Source organism: Pelophylax lessonae (genome assembly GCF_965119305.1).
Source record: "Pelophylax lessonae genome assembly, chromosome: 1".
Taxonomy (NCBI): Eukaryota; Metazoa; Chordata; class Amphibia; order Anura; family Ranidae; genus Pelophylax; species Pelophylax lessonae.
In genome coordinates, this window is record NC_138768.1 from 254,900,092 (window position 1) to 254,921,499 (window position 21,408).

Here is a 21,408-nt window from a genome sequence, read left to right on the forward strand (position 1 = left end):
ATCTGAAATTGCACTAGTGTGAACCAAGCCTAAATGTTCAAGGCAACCGCCATTAACTGTATGTACCCAGGCACTGGGTATACTGCTTCTGCCAGCATGGGACACTCTTTACTGAAGATTGCATTGAGCTTCTTTTCCCTAGTGCCCAACATGGGGATTATTGCAACATTTCCTGACTGCAGAGCGAGAGAGACCAGTACTGAAAACAGGGGATTGTGGGACATTTAGTCCAGAAGGCAGAGTTTCCAGTGAATTCAATTCTGTGGCAAACTACACATTCCAGCTGGTTAAAAAATAAAAGCATTCTGGGTGAGCAGATTAAAAGGAACTGTCCTAGGAGGAGGGGCTCGCACTCTTGGGGCCTGGCTGGTGTGACTTGACGCCATGGCCTGAACGGCACGCAGGGCCTTCCCTTGAGTGAAACTTGTCCCTGGAGGCAGATCCTCAGCCCAAGGCCTCTCATCAGCAGTGTGGTTACTCAGGGCCATCTTTATACTGTATATGCCCACGCCTCACCCGAGTCGTCAGGTGGCCACTCAGGTATCCTTCATCTTGACTGTTCTGGGACATCCTATCTCCATGACCATTGGCATCTCCAGGATCGGTGAATGGGCAGAAGCCCAACTTCAACATTACATTCAGGGACACTGCATGCAGACTCTTTTACGCCCCTACTTGCCTTTGTTGATCGCAATTGCACAGCAACATCTTGGGCCCTTCATAGCTAGCTGAAGATCTCAGACACCCTTACTTCAAGGACTCCTCCACCCAATGGAATCAGCCTACATCACCTGTGCAACTTAAAAGGAAATGCGCACTCAGGTTTCACATTTTGTGTTTTGGTATTTCTTTTTGGCCATGGCATCAGGGCTTGGAGGGAGCTGACTGACAAAAAGTCTTCTTTTTCCCTCTTGTACCCCGGGTCATAGGTTCTCTTAAGGCCTGTTGGTCTTTACCACCAGGTTCACTGTTACTACCATTTCATTGTATATCTCTTTTTTATGCTAATGTTTGCTATTTGGGGAATACCTGCATTTTATATTCTTCTTTCTCTTGTTAACTCAAGAATATCTAGTAAAATACCCATTTGCAATCTCCATTATTTCTTTGGTGTATTTTGCATTTGCACTCTCACTTTGAAGTATGTCAGAAACCAAGGTGTCATAGGTGTCGTGAGACTTGCATGGTCAGGGCAACCTTTGGATACAGTCATCTTCCAGCAACCCCTACGGGGTGGCGCTACATGTAGAATCCTGGAGCCTTGTTAACAGTGACATACTTTAACATATCCATGAAATATAAGCTGCATCTTCATTGTATTTTTAGATACTGGCATGCATAACCCTATTAGATTATAGCACAAGTTATTATACTTTTCACTGTGCACACTTTCCTCATAGCAATTTTTTTAATTGATTTTGCCAATATATTACAAGGTTTCTATTATAAATCAAGCAAAATGAATGACTGGTTTTAAATCAATATGTAACCTTTTGTTCAATGAGAAAACACTTTATTTGGTCACTGTACAAGCTCTATGGCTACTCATCGGTCATATTTTTGTGTGCATGGGATATAGAGTCCAGAAGTGGAAAGACGAGCTTTATTAATCACAGGATATATGGTCCTGGTAGACTCCTTGCTACACTCCCTGTCAGTAAATCACATATTCAATCTGAAGGTAGCACAGTGTGCCAACAGCCTCTGAAGGAAGCCTTTATTTATAGGCTGAGATCTCACACCTACCTGCTGAAAAAAGGGAGTGTTGGAGGCCTGGCAGAAATGTTATTGTGACTGAGCAGACCTTGTTCTCATTGCTCCGGCTATAAAATTTACCAGTCCTCAGCTTGTTCCTTTTATGTGCTTAAATTGTATCTTTTTCTCTAGGGTATATTGATGAGAAGTTCTTCACAGCAGTGCAAGCTTGTCAAGCGCACATATAAATTCAATATCACTGACCTGATGATACTGAATTATGAAATCCCACATAGCATAAAAATATAATACAACATCTTTGCAGTGCTAACTAAAAATCAAATATATGTTGCTGAATTTCATTTCAAGGCAGTATATTTGACTGAATGACACATCCCTAGCATTTTTACCTTGGATAAAAATTTATGATCAAAATCAATACAACCGTAGCCAACTGACAATGCGTGCCTTCAGTTCCGTGTTTGAGCTGTGCCATTCTATTCAAACACGCTTATATCCTATTCTTGTGGTTTTTCTGTATATGTGGTAATGGTTGCAAACAGTTGATTAATTAAACCTATTATAACAAACTGACTTGAAGGAACATAATGAACACATTGTTATTTCTTACTCCAGCAATGCTTGTTTTTAAAGCAACCCTGTTGTTAATATAAAAAAAAAAAATGAGCCAGGAACCACCTGTAAAAGAACACTTGTTCAGTTTAAGATGGAACATTCTTTACTCTCTTGCAGAGCGACACGCGCTACTGCTATCCTACACTTCCAGGTGTGTCAGATAGCATATACCCTTCTGTACACTGTGGTTCCTCCAGCAGGCCTCTATGTCACAGTATTGACAGAGCACTTGGCTGGAGAAATCACAATGAGCAGTAGGGCGAAATCAGTCTCACTCAACAGTGTTGGATAGCAGCAGCGCCCATAGCTCCAGTGTAGCTTCTTTGAATTTGTAATTACTGTTGTGAAATAATAATTTAATTTTTTTTTCTTTATGTGAATTAGGCAAGTGCTAACGAACTTTCCAGTATCTACCAAAGGTTTATGCATCAATTTGGGTGGACCAATTCTTTAAGAGCAGTAGTATTAATAAAAATAAATAACTATGTACACTATATTATCAAAAGTATTGGGATGTCTGCTTTTACACGCACATGAACTTTATTGGCATCCCAGTTTCAGTCTGTAGGGTTCAATATTGAGTTGACCCACCCTTTGCAGCTCTAACAGCTTCAACTCTTCTGCGAAGGCTGTCCACAAGGTTTAGGAGTGTGTCTAAGGCAGGGGAGGGGAACCTTTTTTCTGCCAAGGGCCATTTGGATTTTTGTAACATCATTCGGGGGCTGTACAAAATGTATGCATAAATATAATAGGCATTGCTTTGCGGCAAAAAACGCTGTAAAAAATTGCGTGACTTTGAGGTCACAAAAGTGTGAAAGGGGCCTTCAGTAATCAAGGTATAGTGTGCCCCCTTTCAATGAAGACTGACCACAAGGTGCCCCCTTTCAATGCAGACTGACCACAGGGTGCCCCCTTTCAATGCGGAGTGACCACAGCGTGCCCCCTTTCAATGTGGAGTGACCACAGCGTGCCCCCTTTTCAATGCAGAGTGACCACAGCGTGCCCCCTTTCAATGCGGAGTGACCACAGCATGCCCAATTTCAATGCGGAGTGACCACAGCGTGCCCAATTTCAATGCAGAATGATTGACCACAATGCAGAGTGAACAGTGTGCCAAGCCCCAGTGCACTTGACTTAGCTGTTGTAGTGGCGGCTTCCTCTCTTCAGTCCCCGCGTCTCTTCGAGTCCTCCTGCGTCCTGCCTCCTCCTCGGCCAATTGCATTGGCCAAGGAGGAGGAGGATCCATGAGACAGTAGCAAATTTTCATTCGCTATTGTCACACAAATGGGCGGGTTCGAGGCGCACTGCTTTTCGGAGATTCACAGTGTCAGAACGGAGCCATCGCCTCAGAGCGATCTAAGGGTCTAAGGGAATGTTTGACCATTCTTCCAGAAGCACATTTGTGAGGTCAGGCACTGATGCGGATGTGAAAGCCTGGCTCACAGTCTCGGCTCCAATTCATCCCAAAGGTGTTCTATCGGGTTGAGGACAGGACTCCTTGCAGGCCAGTCAAATTCCTCCTCCCCAAACTCGCTCATCCATGTCGTTATGGACCTTGCTTTTGTGCACTGGTCCATGTGAGCGGTCGGCAAGTGGTTAAAGCGTTGCCTATGTAGATTTTTAAGTACTGTAGTTTGTCGGCATTCCACGAGCATGCGCAATTTTAAAGCGTGACATGCTAGGTATCTATTTACTTAGCATAACATCATCTTTCACATTATACAAAAAAATTGGGGTAACTATTCTGTTTTTTTTTTAAATTACTTAAAGTGCATTTTTTTCCAAAAAATAGCGTTTGCAAAGCTGCACTGCAAATAACATGTGACTTAAGAAATTGCTACAATTGCATTTTATTCCCTAGGGTCTCTGCTAAAAAAAAATGTATAATGTTTGGGGGTTATAAGTAATTTTCCTGCAAAAAATACTGATTTAAACTTGTAAAAAAATAGTGCCAGAAAAAGCCTGGTTTTCAAATGGTTCAAACTCTTTTTTTTTTTAAATAACAAACATGTTATACTTGCCTCCTCTGTGCAGTTGGCTTTGCACAGAGCAGCCCGGATCCTGGCCCCTCCCTCCCATCGAGTGCCCCCACAGCAAGCAGTTCACTATGGGGGAACCCGAGCCGAGTCACAGCTCCGTATGTCCATTCAAACACGGAGTTGCTGTTTGGCCTCACCCTCTCTCTCTCCTGATTGGCTAACTGACTTTGATTGACAGCCACGGCCGCCAATGATTCCGCGGCTGTGTCTTAGCCAATCAGGAGAGAGACTCCCGGATGGCCGAAGGACTCGTAGACATCGCTGGAAAAAGAAGGGGTTCATGTAAGTATTAGGGGGTGCTGGGGAGCCTGCTACACTCAGAAGGTCTTTTATCTTAATGCATAGAATGCATTAAAAAAAAAAATTCTTCTGACTTTACAACTCCTTTAAAAAGGGCATGAATAACAACTGTTGAAGTGTGTATCCATTTTTTGGCCCCTCTGTTTATTTATATTTTTTGAAAAGTTAAACCACCTAACAGTTTTTCCCTTTCTGAGTAACTTCTTTGGTGAGATCCCTGTGTGTGTGTTCCTGGTCTACACAGCTATATATGCCATAGGCATTCAGAGGCAAAAACAGTCTACAGCAGCAATGTTTTAGCAGAAAAAAAGATTGAAGCATGTAAATGCTTGTAAATTGTCCTCTCCGCTCCTACCAAGACCTTTAGCTCCCTTGTTACCTCCTCCCATGCTGGCCTCCAGAACTTCTCCTGAGCCTCTCCCATCCTCTGGAACTCCTTGCCCCAGTATGTCTGGTCAGCTCCTACCCTGTCCACCTTTAGGTGATTATTGAAAATTCACTTATACAGAAAAGCCTACCCAACCTCCACCTAAGAACTGTACTTGAGTCACCTCCATCACATCCTCCCCTGCAGCTATTACCTTTTCAACTACCTCCCCCTCCTTATAGATTGTAAGCTCCACGAGCAGGGCCCTCCTACTCCTTCTGTATTGAACTGTATTGTAATTGTACCGTCCCCCTTTATAATGTAAAGTTCTGTGTAAACTGTTGGCTCTATATAAATCCTGAATAATAATAATGATAATAAAGTCTAAGCGCTAGGCGAATCAATTCCTTAAGCATTAAATGATTTCAGTGGCTAGAATAAATTATTATTCTGGCCAATGAAATGAAATAACTCCTACACACTGCGAGGTTGATGCAGGAATCTCTCCCACTGTGTCTTTGTATTCTGATAGTGGGGGTTCCCCCGTCAGAATATACAATTTAGCACTTGAAGCCATTGGCTGCAAACACTGCTTAAAGTGTTACTAAACCAACAACAGTAAAATCAGTCTGTATATGCAGTAAAGCATGCATGTTCTACTCACTGTGGAACCCAAGGGGTTAATCCCCTGCCTTGTGTATAAAGGCTGTGTGATCTTGTCTCTCTGATCCTCCTCTTCTTTAACTGACTCCAACCCATCTCCTGATAGAACAGAGCATTAGGAGTCAGGCTGCACATTTTGCTAGAGAGTTTTTTTTCATGGGAATGTGCATGTGATCAGCACAGCCCAAATCAGCACTGTCCAAACATATCCAAACAGAGGATCAGGGGAGAATGAAAACTTGAAAACTCCTCCTACATGCTTTACCAGTGCTTGGCCAGACACTGATAGAAGTCACAAGACTGCTATATACTGCTGAAGAGAAAAGGTATTTAGCAGTTTATATTTACTAAAATAATTGCATTTCCATGTTCTGTGTACTGAGGGAGACCAGATATAGTGAATGCAGGGTCCTTGGTTTAGTAACACTTTAACCACATAACGACCGCCCACCGCAGATAAACTGCGGCAGGCAACCGCTGCTGGGCAAAGTGACGTAGGGGTACGTCACTTGCTCTCGGCCGCCTGTGGGGGGCGAGCGTGCACCGCCGGAGGCACGCTCCCGCCCCCGCTCGTTCATTGAGATCCCCGCGCGAGTGACCGGCGGCTCCGATCTCCCGCAGGAGAGGGAGAAAGGCAGACGGCTGATGTAAACACAGCCCTCTGTCATTCTCCCTGATGTAACTGCAGAGACTATACGATCCTGCTATGTAGGATCGTATGTCTCTGTGGTTACATCACAAGCCACGCCCCCCTCCACAGTTAGAATCACGCCCCTAAGGATACATTTAACCCACTGATCACCAATAAAGTTAACCCCTTCCCTGCCAGTGTAATTTTTACAGTAACAGTGCATATTTATAGCACTGATTACTGTAGCAATGTCACTGGTACTCCCAAAAGTGTCAAAAATGTCAGTCAGGGGTCCGATCTGTCTGCCGCAATGTCGCAGTCCCGCAAAAAAAATCGCAGATCGCCGCCATTACTAGTAAAAAAAAAAATAACCAATAAAAATGACATAAATCTTTCCCGTAGTTAGTAAACGCAATAACTTTCGCGCAAACCAATCAAAATATGCCTATTGCAATTTTTTATACCATATATATGTAGCAGAAAACAAATTGGCCTAAAATGTTAAAAAAATTAGATTTTTACATTTTTTTTTGAGAATTTCATATAAAAAAATGTGAAAAATATTGTTTTTTTCAAAATTGTCGCTCTTTTTTTGTTTATAGCGCAAAAAATAAAAATCGCACAGCCGATCAAATACCACCAAAAGAAAGCTCTGTTTGTGGGAAAAAAAGGACGTCCATTTTGTTTGGGTACAGTGTCGCACATCCGCGCAATTGTCCGTTAAACTCACGCAGTGCCGAATCGCAAAATAGGGCCTGGTCTTTGAGCAGCCAAATCTTCCGGGGCTTAAGTGGTTAAATGTTGGTTTTCCAGCATGACTGTTTGACAGAAGCTGGTCATTAGATCACCTTCTGTTGAATAGACAGCTGTACACACATACCAAAAGTTGGACAGGTCCCTGCTAAACTGGTACATGTATTCCCAGAAAGCAAGGATAACTTGCCATAAATTTGTGGCAGTGTTGAAATGTAAAGCCCCGTACAGACGCGTCGAAAATTGGCAGGGAATTTTTGGCCAACGTCCGATCTGCCGATTTTCGGCTTGTTAGTATGATGCTTCCGACAACCAACTCCGACTTTTCGGCCGAAAGAAAATCTGGTGTGCAGACTATAAAATTTTTGTTGGCCGTCAACACAACGGCCGATTTTCGTGCAGTCAGTACAGATTTCGACAGGGAAAAATCTGATGAGCAAGACTGGGCATGCTCAGTGAAGAAAGAACATAAAGAAAGCAAACCAACACATGACATCACTTCTGAAGTAGAATTTTGTTGGACGAGAAAATTTGTGTGCAGTCTAGGCACATTCCAACCAACAAAACACAACTCAACACAACAAAAGACAGACGATCGGTCGGCCGATAATCGTTGCGTGTGTATGGGGCTTCAGTCTGTTAGCTTGCTGCACATTTTCACTGGCAAGTTGTACATTTGCAGAGTGTTTGAAGCACAAGTTCTAGTTGACACTTTTCCAATTTGTAGCAAATTTGTATGGCAGGTCTCTAGCAAGAGCAAAGTTGCAGTTGTGAGCCTACAGCAAGAGCTCTGCAAGTCTACAGCATGAAAATTTAGCCACAGTGACCCCTGTGGTGGGATGACTATTGCACAACATAACTGAACCAGAACTTGCAGCAGACTTGCAGAAAGAAAGTTGATCTGGAGCCATGCAATGGAGACTTGCCTCAATTGTGCAACAAACTTGTGAAGCCTGACAAGTCTAACAATAGCTTAGCAAGTCATTTTCAAACCTGCAGCACAATTGCTTGCTATCTGGATACCCAGTTTAACTCTGTATATCCAACCAAGCTGTATTGGGCCAGAACTCTTAAATCAGACCTTGATCAGAGGTTTTACCCTTTGCAGTATCTGTTCACACACAGAACCTGGCACCAGAAAGTCTTGAAGCATTGACGTCTCCAGAGCCTCTGAGCTGTCTAATGTCCTCCCAGTGACTAGCATTTTAAGGGGTGTTATTTTACATATTCTTGACTGCTGTACTCTGTGCTGTATGTTCCATACTCCTCACCACTGCACTCTATGTGTTATATTTTATAGTACATACTCCTGAGCAATGGACTCTATACTTCATGTAACATACTCCTGATTTCTGTATTCTGTTTACTGTGCATTGCTCTTCACCACTGCACTCTTTTTTGGTCTACACACTGAAATGTACACTATGTACTCCTGTCCACTGCATTCTAAATGCTATGTTGTATGTTACATACTAATGACCACTGCGCTCTTTACTTTGTTACATAATCCTGACCTCTGCATTCTATTTACTATGCTGTGCATTACTCTTCACCACTGCACTGTGCTGTGTTGTATGTTACATAATTTTGGTTGCTACACACTATCTACTATATACAGTCCAGTTGTTCAGGAACTACAATTCCCATCATGCCTAGTCATGCCTGTGAATGTCAGAGTTTAACAATGTCTCATGGGATGTGTAGTTCCGCAAAAGCTGGAGGGCCATAATTTGGAGATCCCTGCTATATACCAACATTATGGTGAAGCTCACTTACCAAATGTGAACTGCTCCCCAGAGAAATACTGCCTCAAATAAGTAGAATTTGTTCATGTTGCTTGTGCTGCAATGGGCTTTGTGTAGCACACTATCTGTAACCCACATATACAGTACATGCATCATGAAAGGGCTGGTTGGTTATATCACCTGTATGGGCAAGGTGACAATGTCTCTTTAAGAGTAGATATTCTTGTCAGGGTAATTTTGAAAGTTAATTCTTAGCATATGTTCGGAAATCAACCTCTAGTGCCTTTCTAGTAATAAGTGACCTAATTTCAAATTTAATTAGTTAACATCTGATAAAGGACTTTGGTAACATTTATTTCACTTAATGTCAATGTTACTCTGAGGAGACAAAAAGTGTGCCTTACAAAAAATATGTGTTTGGCAATGTTACAAAATGAGGATTATTTCACACTTGGCCAGTTCCTTTTTCCAGTATTCAGTCTTTGAGACAGTGATGAATTAAGAGTCTTAAGGAGAGAGGATGCTAATGGTGTGGGTAGGAAAGCAATGTTAAACACAAGTTAAATTAATGTTGTGGTCTATGAAAGGTTTCAGAACCTAACTCCTGCCCTTCCAGATGGGATTAGTTTGTTTAATTTCCCCCTCCATTTAATTGAAATGCAAGGAGAGTCTCGGAGGAAGGCAAATGACAAGGGTTGTAATTAAGTTCACGAAACAGGACTGAACTGAGTCTGGTCCACAACAAACACATAAGGCAAAATTAGCCCTGTAGGCTGAAGTGGAAGTGATTTTCCCAGAACTGTTAAAAAATTTACTTTAAAGGGATATAGACTTCTTCTACTTGTGATCAGTGGTGTTTAAATATTAATTGCCTTTAAATGCTGTTTAATTGTGTCAATCATTTCATGTTATGTATTTGCTATACTTATTTCTTTCATGTTAACTTTAAAGTGTTTCTAAAGGCAGAAGGTTCTTTTATCTTAATGCATTCTAAGATTAAAAAACTTTCTGTGTTCAGCAGACCCCCTTAGCCCCCCTAATACTTACCTGAGCCAGATCTTCCTCCAGCGATGTTGCACAAGAGCCTTGACTCCCTCCTCATTGGCTGAGATAGCAGTGGGCTCCATTAGCTCCCTGCTGCTGTTAGTCAAAGTCAGTGAGCCAATGAGGAGAGAGAGGGGACGGGGCCGAGCCTCGGCTCTGTGTCTGAATGGACACACAGAGCAGCAGCTCGGTCGGGAGCAGGAGCGGCTGTCACTCTGCGATCCCCTTCTTATCAGCATGCTCTTTCCAATGCAGCACAACTGATTGGCTCCTTGTGCTGCTTATTCTTCCCAGCAATCTGTGCCCTGCTATGAAGGAATTGCAAAAGTATTTTTCTATGTCAAATTCAGGTACATTCATATAACTCATATCATCCCGGAGTTCAGCTTTAACCACTTGGCCACCGCAATATGTATATATATGTTGCGGTTTGCAAGTGGTTTACTGGGGGTATTTCATTTTCAGCTGGCGACTGGCTTTCTCATAAAAGCGGTCAGAGCAGCTAATTAGCCACTGGATTGCTTTCAGAAGCAGCTGGAGGGGACAACCCCCCTCCCGGCGCCCACCTTTTTTTCTCGGGCTTACCGTGTTTACCAGTGTACCCAAGAAATGATCCGACGGGTTGCCCGACTGGCTATAGAGGTTATCAGAGACCAGATCATCTATGATTGCCTCTATGGTCTTGGAGAACCAGAGCGACTTTCAGTCTAGGGTGGAAATAAACAATATATATATATATATATATATATATATATATATATATATATATATATATATATATAATTTATTTTTATTTTTTTAAAGCAAAAAATCAACATTTTTATTTGTTTGATCTTTTGGCTTTTAAAGGTAGAGGAGAGATTTGGGTCTTATTGACCCAAGATCTATTCATAAAGAGGACCCGTCATCCCTTATTTCTACCATAAGGGGTGTTGAAATTCCTTGTAATAGAAATAAAAAAAAAAAAAATTAAAGGGACAGTGCAAAAATAAAAAATAAAATAATAAAACCTGTAAAAAATTTTTAAAGAGCTGCCTATGGACATTTTTAAGTAACATAGTTTGTCGCCATTCCACAAGCGTGCGCAATTATAAAGTGTGACATGTTAGGTATCTATTTACTCGGCGTAACATCATCTTTTATATTATACTAAGAAATTAGGTTATATGTTGTGGTTTTTTTTGCATTAAAATGTATTAAAGTGTATTTTTCCCAAATATTGTGTGACATAAAAGTTTGCAACGATTGCCATTTTATTCTTTAGGGTCTCTGCCAAAATACACACACATATATATATATATATATATATATATATATATATATATATATAATGTTTGGGGATTCTAAGTAATTTTCTATCAAAAAATACTAATTGAAACTTCTCCTCCTGTGACAGCAACAACTGTAAAATGGTAGATTTCTCTTAACATTCTGTCCTAATGAGAGTGGTCATCTGCACAGGGGGGCCCTGTGCAGAAATGGTGTTTTATCCTTTCCCCATCAGTAAGCTAAAAAGATTTTGTTTTTTTTCTTAATATGCATAACTTTTAGCAATGAGATCCAATGATAGCTGAAAGTAAAAGTAACATGGCTGTAATAATAATCATAATGGAGAAGGTCTATAGCAAATATAGAAAGGTAAGGTCTATAATGAGCATTGCCACCTTTGAGAAACAAGCAAATGATAGGTAAACGGTACTTATAATGACAAAGCAGCTTTAATGTGGAACCACTGTGGCAATAGGAGACAATGATATTTAACACACCCAGAAGTGTTGGATGCTGAAGATTCTGCTAACAGGTGTAGCTCTGCCAGAGAGCAAAGATTAGGGGCATGGGCTATAGGGGAGGTAAGTATTAGTACTCTTATATTACAGACTGATTTTTTTTTTTTTTAATGGTTTTTGCAGCAACCCGTAAAAACAAATAAAAACTCATCCTTTACTTGTCTTACTTAACAGAGTGAATTCTGATTGGTTGTTGGGATTTACTGCACCTTTAATTAAGCATGTATTTCGGAATATTGATCTTGGTGTTAAAATATTTGTTTTGCAGTTTCAGTTGTAATTTCCAGTTACAGATTAGACCTAGTTAAGAACTAGTTTAGACAAAAGTGGCTATGATGTGGTTCGTTCTGTTTTAAGACCAAACTGGAATTTTTTACTAAATATTGTTCAATAAAAATGACTAGAAATCATCCTTTAATTCCCCTCTGCTTTCATTGTTAGAAGCAGGTTAGATTTCATATTCTTTCTAACAGATGGATGATATGGATGTGGAAATGCAGAAAGAAATTAGAGCATGAATATCTTTGTCCAGGGATTAGGAAGTCACCTCCAACTTTGTTACATTATGAGTGAACAGTGTTTCCTTAAATGTACATCATAGGAATAACCTTCAAAGGGGCTGAAATAATCTTTTAATTTGTCAGTGTTTTTACTCTCAGAACAAACAAATTTATTAAACCCATCAATCTCCTTCTTGCTACATGCCTGAAGAAATTGGGTTATTTTATAAATGTTGACGTTCAACTGGAAGCTCTTTTAGTAAATGCGATTCAAAATGTAACCCATGAAATAACCTATTCATGTTCAATAACAGTCAAATATAATGTTATATGTTGCCTGCAATTTTTGCGTAAATATTTTTCGATTATTGGCTAATTTTGTCTATGTATTGCTCTTTTTTTTTCATATGATTGCAATATATGGTAAAATAATGACTGCACAGCTTGGAAAGTAGTACAGAACTTTTTATGTTTTCTGTTTTTCTATAACTGTGAAATGCTGAAAATGTATACACACATTTTTATATTTATACAGTATCAGTATATATACAGTATATTTATATATCTTCAGCAAGAATATGTTCAAAGTGATGTTATATAAATTACAGTAACACATAGCACTGACTAGACAAATCTGAGTGGTTGTTGTGGGTTGGTGTACTTTTTGAAAGAGCAGTAAATGTATAACTGGCTTGCATTTAAGCATCCTGCATCATTTATCTAAATCAGACAATGGTGGCTTCCATTAAAAAAAAAAATGATGATAGGTAGTATCTCTCAAGAATACGTAAAGTTACTGCTATAAGATATTTGAAGATTTGTAATCATGGATACAGTATACCTACAAACATATTATATCCTACTCTAATTCTCAAACATCAGTAATATACTACACGTTACATGGAAACACTAATGAAAATATACTGTTTTTTAATTTCCTCTCAAGGTTTAAAGGTTAGAATGGTAGTTTTGAGAAAACGTAAATCAATATTACATCAGGCAAAACGATGGTATAGTTGTTGGCTAAACCTATTTGAATATTGTGTTCTAATGATGGAGGCTGATTAGGAAGTAGATGTAAGGCTCTGAATAAAAGCTCCCATAAAGTAGCCAAAGAGTTATTATTTTGCACTCTGCGGTTTTAATAAATCAACCCCTGTTAGTGCCTATAAGTATCATGTAAGCCATGACTGACTGACTAGAAACATGCAGTAGGGGGGCTACCACTTAGTTGAACAACTGACCTTCAGCTGTTATGCAGTAATTGGGTTCCAGCATTCTAGTACTAAACAATCTTTCCCTTCATATATCAAGAGCTCCACTGCCCTAATAGTTCCATTGCTTTCATTGTTCTATTGATTTAATCTGTTGACATATTCATAGAAACAAAGCCTTTGATTGACTGTATGACTTTCTTAAATGTCACTTGCACTTTTTAATGATCTTTTAGTCCTTAAAAATTCTGCCTTGTATTAATTTGAGCTGTTACACGTGTTTAGGTATTTACGAGTTAGGGCTATTTTTAAGCATCAGCTCTGCCAACTAATCAGATGTTTTCTTTTTACCATTCCTGCAGCAAAATTAGTATTGAAATGTACATTTAACACCTATGGGGCAATAGAAATCATACATTGCCCCAGCCTTGACTAATAAATATTATAGCATGCAAGCATGTTATGGTAAAGTTGGTTTGTCATAAGGGCAACAGCAATTGAAAGAAGACAATCCAGGTTCTGTTGTGGTGGAGGCTATTTTATTTGTTCAGTTCAGCTTGTTTATAAATTCAAGCAGTAACTTAAAGCAAACTATGGATGTCAGTTTAGTTATCCAGAAACTGTCTGACCATAAACAATTGTTTGTACATTGTAATGTTGCATAATCATGCACATGTGGATTGACATAATGGGTTTACGCCTATGGAGGAAAGCACTAAGCAGACACCCCTGGTGCCAGCTTATTTCCAGGAAGAACATTAGTGATCAGACAGGAAAATCTGATTGCCTGATTCATTTTTCCCCCTGGAAGGACTAGCAAGGGGGACATCTGGAGAAATCAGAGTGTGTATGAAGACATAATATGATTGTTGCTCGATCTAACTGTAGGTGGCCAAATGAGCTAAAATCATGGTAAGTCTGTTTTATTGTCCTAGAAGATACTAATTGAATGTTAGGAAATAATATACAGTAATAACTGATGAATCCTTCCCATCACTTTTAATCAGGTTAGTCTGAGCAGCAGATGTCTAAGAAAAAATATATACTGTTTACAACAAAATTTAGCTAAGTCAAATGCTTTTTCCAGTGGTGGACATCTGCTCCTACTTTTTACACACTTGCAATATTTATCATAATATCTGAAATATCATTTAAACCTTTTGGAAGGCAACTTTCTAATTCTCTTCCCTTGCAACAGGAGGTTAAAGAAGATATATTGGCTTACCTCTACATAGGCTATCCCCCCTTCAATCCATCATGAATGCTGCTGCCAGACTCATCCAGCTTGCCAATTGCTCAGTGTCCAATTCTCCTCTATGTCAATCCCTCCACTGGCTTCCGCCCACCTAACAAATTAAATTCAAAATACTAACAACATCTTACAAAGCCATGCACAGTTTAGCCCCCAGCTACATCACTAGCCTAGTCTCAAAGTACCAACCTAATCGCTCTCTTCATTCCTCTCAAAACCTCCTGCTCTCTAGCTCCCTTGTCACCTCCTCCCATACTTGCCTCCAGGACTTTTCCAGAGCCTCTCCAATCCTATGGCACCCCTTACCCCAGTCTTTTTGATTATCTCCTACTTTATTAGCTTTTAGACAATCCCTGAAAACCCTCCTCTTCAGAGAAGCCTATCCTACTCACACCTAACAACTGTAGCATTTTAGTGACTTCAGAAAAGCTCATTCCAAATCCTGTGAAAATAGCAGTCATTAGAGGCACTAGTGGGAGGGATGTTATAGATGATCTCACATTGCAGATCTGCCAGTATGAAGCTCTAGGAGCAAGAGGGCCCTGGCATTTTCACTAGGGTTGGCAACTGTCTGTAAATTTACGGACAGTTTTTTTAAAAAGAGGACGATTTTTACACTGTCCATAAATGTCAGTTTCGGACAGTGGCTGCCTATAACAAAATATAAGCACGGGCTTTATTTAGCGGTACTTAAAGGTGCGCCTGCACTATGCAGCAATGGGGTGGGTCCGTGTCTGCGCTGTGGGCTGCATGTGAAGTCATGGAGCATAGGGCATTTGACGTGTAAAAGAAACCCTGCCCGACGTGCTATTTTCTCATCAGCTGCCATTCCATCACAGAAGCCGTGAGGGATGGACGAACCTTCTCTGCTACTCAGTCATGCACACGCTGCCTACCTCTGGTCTCTGCTCTGCCTTCTGCCTCCCTCTGCCTGCCTGGTGGAGCCTGCAATACTACTGATGCAGTAATGAATTAATGCAGTGGTCAATGGGTGGAGCAGTCTAATGGGGGCATTTATGAATACATTCAAATTGCAATGGAGCAGTCTACCAGAGGCAATATTGAATGAGTACAACAATCAATGAATAGAGCAGCCTACTCTCTAGAGCAATTGTCAATACATGCATTGGAGCAGTCTACTAGGGAGAATGATTTTGTTTTTCTCCTTCTCCCTCGTTATGCTGTTAGGTTTGTTCTCCTGGACTCAAAGTCACGTCACTGCTATTGACTAGCCCCATTCACCACTGCCACCAATGCCTAGTGCCCTCCTTGGATCAGGTGAACTGCACCAAACACAGGGTCAGCTGTCTGCTTACTTCAGGCATAAGTGCCGCCTCCCTGATGCAACTCATGAAGCATTCCCTTTGGCTTCATTATATAGCTATATCATATAGTAAACAAATACACAATTTGCTGCAGTGTGTTTTTTCAAGAAATTATCTGCTACATTCTCGTATTCGGTTTTCTCCTTCTCCCTCTTCATGCTGTTAGGTTCTCCTGAAGTCTGGACTCACAATCATGCCACTGTGTTTGACCAGCCACTCTTCCTTCGGCTCCCTCTGAGTGTAACTCTGTCCTCTGGTAAGTATGTACATTTTGGAAGCCAGTTTTTAGGGTATCTACTTTGTTTATATGTTTTTGGGACTTTCACTGAGGTCACAGCAATCTAATTAATTATTTTTTTCTGCTCTAGAATACAGTCAACAACATTTTGAGAAGCCAGCTGTATGGCTATACATCCACCACCACCAGATTAGACAATTTGATTTTCTAAACAGTAAGTGATTTTTTTTTTTTTTTAAATACTTATACACCACACACATTTTTGTATTTTCAGCCAACTGTGTAAGGCAAGTGGGCAACACAGACAACATTAATTTTCTTCCCTTTTTTTTTTTTTTTTTTAGACACCCTCTTCCAAGACTCCAAATCAGTCTTCACACTTGATGCATCTCTAATTTCAGCTAATATGTTTTCATATTATTTTTAACTAAGTTCCAAAAGATCAGTTTTTATTAAGAGCTGTGGCTTTCCTGACTTTTGTCACACAGGTATATTCAGCACACAAGGCAGTATGTTATACCTAGAAGTTACTGAAATGTAAGAAGACTTGGGGCTGGTTTGGCTGTAGCTTTCATACAGAATCGTGAAACAAATTTAAAGAGCTGTTTTATTTCAGTTAAAAGTTTGACACATTTAACAGCTGCTGTTGGTAACACAAAACAGTTCAGGGCGTGGGTTTTAGGTTCCAATTGAAGGGTAATCTCTCCTATTGGACACAGGTGAAAAAAGTGCTCCTGATCTTCATGTAAATGGAGAAATATATTTTTTGCCTTTTATTATACCATAAATACATTGCTAATCGCAGTAGCTACATGTTTGTAGCATAAATATTGATTTTTGCACAGAAATCAGTCACTTAGGCCAACATTTTGAACTGTCAGTAAACATTTGGCTCTGTCAGTAAATATTTTGTGTCATGTCAGTAAATGTCATTTTAGGAGGTTGGCAACCCTGATTGTCAAATGTCAAGAAGTGCACAGCTATATTTCAGAAGGAATTGCAATCAAAAGGTAGTGTTATTCTAAGTTTTTACTACGCAAAATAGCAAATCTTCACTTTTTGAGTATACAATAAGTCTACATCAATGCCTATAATGTCACATGTGGTTTAATATCAGCATTAGCGCGGGAAAGAGGTATGCAAGCCCAGGAGTAAGTGCTGTTACTACTTTTCCTGCTGATCTGCATTTTTGAAACATTATCAGAACTTGCTTTGCCTATTTTGCATTTGAACCCCATAGGGGGAACTGTGGCTTCTACAGCATAGTTATGCCACTGTGTAGATATATTGGCCAAAAATGAGTACCTATTTCATTGGAAATATTTAAAAAATAGCTTTGAACCCTTTTTCAAAATGTAATTTTACTCATCACTGACCTCAACTTGCTATTACAAGAAGGTGGCCTGGATGACATGGAAGAGCCATGGGATTCCGAGCAACCTGGGGAAGAAAGTGACAAGGACTCAGAAGAACCCTCTACCAGCAAATTCAAAAAGAAGTCGCAAAAATTTCCCTCCCTTACCCGAACCCGGCAATAGCGTTATTCATGAAAAAAAATCACTAAGGAAATTAAGAGACTCCTAGAAAATTACAGAACGCATAACTTAACAAGTGAACAATGCAAATCACTGAAATCTTTACAGAATAACGAAAATATAACTATCAAGCCATCAGATAAGGGCGGGAATGGACAAAGAACACTACAAAAGGATGTGCCTGGCGATTTTGGAAAATCCAAGATGCTACAAAAGGATCTCCCCAGTCCTAATTGACTCCTATAACCAAGACTTCTACTGCAAGGTGGACAGAGCCTTGAATCAAGGAACCATATCAAAAACAGTCTGGGAATATGTCCGAACAAAACATCCACAGACCCCTACCTTCTACGCCCTCCCCAAGGTGCATAAGGACTTACACAATCCCCCAGGAAGACCCATCGTGTCAGGAAATGGCAGCCTAACAGAGGCTATGAGCCAGGTAATAGATGCATATCTCAGGCCACACGTCACCAATCTTTCATCGTACATCAAAGACACCAGTCATTTCTTGCAAATACTCAATGGAATGGAAATCCCACAAGATGCTTTTCTTCTTACAATTGACGTGGAATCACTGTACAATAACATACCGCACGACAAAAGCCTGCTAGCAGTCAGGCAGGTCCTCAGACAACAAAGTCTGGACGATGAGAATTTTACCAACTTCATTCTTCAGATGTTGTAATTCATACTACTCCATAACGTTTTTTCCTTTGACGGCTCCCATTACCTTCAAGTTTGTGGCGTAGCTATGGGGACCAGCTGTGCCCCATCCTAAGCCAACGTATACCTAGGGGTATGGGAGCAGGAGTTCCTGGCGCATTAAACCCACTCACTGTACTCTTGCCAGATCATGCTTTGGCTAAGGTACATAGATGACCTATTTATTATCTGGAACGGACCCAAACACCTAATAAAAGAATGCCTGCGGAGAATGAACCAGAACACCTACAACCTGTTCTTTACGTTGGCATACAGCTCGGATCATGTGACCTTCTTGGATACCTGCGTTATGAAAGACTTGCATGGCAAATTGAACACCAGACTATACAGGAAGGAAACCACAGGAAACACAATCCTCCATGCGGAGAGCTTCCACCCCACCCCATTGAAGAATTCAATACCCTGCAATCATTTCTTGCGCATCAAGCGAAACTGTACCACATACAAGGACTTTCAAAGCGAGTCAGATGCACTGACTGCACGCCTACTAACAAGAGGATATACAAAATCTTGTTTGAAGATAGCATTCAACAGGGTAAGAATTTAAGACAGACAGGTGTTACTCTTCAAAAAAGGAACAAAAAGAGGACCTGAAAGTAACAAAGAAGCTACCAGGATTATTTTAAGATACACAAATCAACACAAACAGGTGAGAAAAATCTTAGAAAAAACATTGCTCAATCCTCACTGAAGATGCCACAATAAAGGACCTACTCCCAAGTGCGTATAGAAGGAGTAAGAACTTTTTGGTTAAGGGTTATATTGGTGGCGTTTTATATACTTTTGTTTCTTTTTACGCTCCTAACAAGGGTCAGGCGGCTTTCTTTTCCAGGGTTCTCCCTCTTCTCTCCGCCCATTTTGAGGGTAAGCTAATTGTTGGAGGTGATTCAAATTTGGCTTTTGACAACGCTTTAGATAAATCCAGGAGTGGACCCCACCGCTTGCGGAGACCCCCTAGACAAAGTCTTCGAGTGGCCAAGCTTCTCCATTCCCTGGGTCTAGTTGACATTTGGAGAGAACTTAATCCCTCCACCCGGGATTATACGCACTTTTCAGCTCCTCACAACACACTAGCCAGAATTGATCATATTTTTGTCCCTACCACGGACATTCCCTCAGCACTACAGTCAGTTATCAGAGACATACCATGGTCTGACCATTCTTTAGTGTTCCTTAAAATCAAAAGCACTCCCTCATGGACGGACCCGTCTCCATGGCGTATAAACGAATCCCTCCTGAACGAACCGGTGTGGAAATCCACAATAGAAAAACTGATCCAAGAGTACTTCTCCCTAAATGACTCCCAAGACGTAACCCCCTCCTCACTATGGGGGGCCCACAAAGCAGTCATCAGAGGCCATATTATTCAATTAGGGGCTAAACTTAAGCGCGAACGACAGTTTGAAATTAGTAATCTGGAAATGGAATACAAGAGACTGAGCATGGCGCATAAGCGCAACCCAACCTCGGATTCCGTGGTCAAACTTGATGCGGTCAAACTTTCCCTTAATTTGGCGCTTACTACCAAGGCAGCAAAGGGTTTACAGTGGCAAAACGCACGCCTGCTGGCTACTCAGGATAGAATAGGACCTAGGCTTGCTTCTAAATTAACACCAAAATACAGGATTGTATCAATGTCCAAAATCAAGGATCGGATGGGGTTGCTCACGAGGAATCCTTCTTCAATTATGGCTACCTTCCAATCCTTTTATTCTACCCTTTACGCTGACCCTAAGCCTTCCCAGGCACAAGATATTGAGTCCTTTCTGGGACGGGTCCCCCTACCCCAACTCAGTAGGAAATCGCGCTCCCTCCTAGAAGAACCCTTTTCCGAGCAAGAAATCCTGGAAGCGATTAAAGCTTTACGCACCAACTCTACGCCAGGCCCCGACGGCTTCTCTAACCTATATTACAAGTCCTATGCTGACACACTTGCCCCTTACCTAGCCAGGTTCTTTAATTCCCTTAGAGACTCGGAACCTCTGGACCACTCCATGAATGCAGCTTTTATATCCGTTATCCCAAAGCCGGGTAGGGATCACTCAGATGTTAGCAATTATAGGCCCATTTCTCTTATTAATAATGATCTTAAGCTCCTAACAAAAATTTTAGCTACTCGCCTCTCCAGCTTCATTCATTCTTATATTCACAAGGACCAGGTAGGCTTCATCCCAGGCCGACAAGGGACTGACCAGATTAGAAGGGTGATTGACGCGGCCACTCTTTTGCGCTCGGGCTGGGATGGAGCCCCTTCTCAAGAGGGCTTCCTCCTATCCCTAGACCTACACAAGGCCTTTGACTCGCTCTCTTGGCTGTTTCTCTTCTCCACATTGGAGAAATGGGGCTTTGGTCCCTCCTTTTTGGCCATTCTCCGGGCCTTGTACTCCCACCCTTCAGCCCGAGTCAGAATGCAAGGTCTTTACTCTGATCCCTTTACTATTCACAGGGGTACACGGCAGGGATGTCCCCTCTCACCCTTAATTTTTGCTATCGCCCTAGAGTCCTTGGCTATTGCCATACGTCACCATCCTGATATACGCGGGATACAATGTGGTAACACGATGCATAAATGCGCTTTATTCGCGGATGACATCATGCTATTTGTCACCTCCCCCCTCATCTCCCTCCCTAACATCGTATCACTCCTTAATAGCTTTGCAGCAGTCTCGGGCCTGAGGGTGAATATGAGCAAGTCCCTGGCTCTGAACATCAACCTTCCACATTCCTTGGTCTCTTGCCTTAAAGAACACTTCCCATTTTCATGGCATTCTGATTCTATCCCCTACTTGGGAGTTCGTATCACAGCCTCGATTTCCGATCTGCATTCCGCCAACTATCCTCCGCTTATTAATAAACTAAAAAAGGATTTAGAGGCCTGGTCAAAATATAATATTTCTTGGCCGGGTAGAATTAACGCAGTCAAGATGACCCTGCTCCCGCGCATTTTATACCTATTTC